Below are 488 nucleotides of genomic sequence, written 5' to 3'. Positions count from 1 at the left end.
GGCTTTTTGAAAATGTACTACTGCCCTATTTTTTTTTTTTTATAAGAAACTAATTTTGCATATAAAAAATCAGTATACATCAGACAAACATGTATATGGATACATCAGTGTAAGGTTCTTTAATTCATCTGCAATTGTTAATTAATAAAAAAAAAACGAAGTACGTAAGATAATTCATTGCTTTTGAGGAATATTTTTAGTAATGTTTTTTGTAGACTAATATTTTTGAATCCATATGGCAGTGTACATTGCAATTAAAGTTTTTGTAAATAGACATTTTTATGCATGAAAAAAGAACTAGTACTTCTGATACTGTACTAGGAATTAAAAAAAGAAAAGATTATGATTATTATATGTCATTATGTTTATAATTCTAAACCACCCATGTTAAAGAATGATATTTTGTTGAATAATGTTTGCAATAACTATTCTTCTTGGTTTTGAATTTTTGCAGATGATATTCAGTGCCTGATTTACATATTATCAAG

The 488-nt window shown here is 25.0% G+C and overlaps 1 protein-coding gene across 3 annotated transcripts in view; it reads left to right on the top strand.

Moving 5' to 3' along the window:
* LOC119586487 (ADP-ribosylation factor-like protein 13B) overlaps nucleotides 1-488 on the top strand; it is a 20,121-nt gene that overhangs the window by 10,429 nt on the left and 9,204 nt on the right. The gene's annotated exons all lie outside the window — the stretch shown is intronic.

The sequence above is a fragment of the Penaeus monodon genome, chromosome 21, assembly GCF_015228065.2.
Source record: "Penaeus monodon isolate SGIC_2016 chromosome 21, NSTDA_Pmon_1, whole genome shotgun sequence".
Taxonomy (NCBI): domain Eukaryota; kingdom Metazoa; phylum Arthropoda; class Malacostraca; order Decapoda; family Penaeidae; genus Penaeus; species Penaeus monodon.
This window is presented reverse-complemented; position numbering and strand designations above follow the sequence as displayed.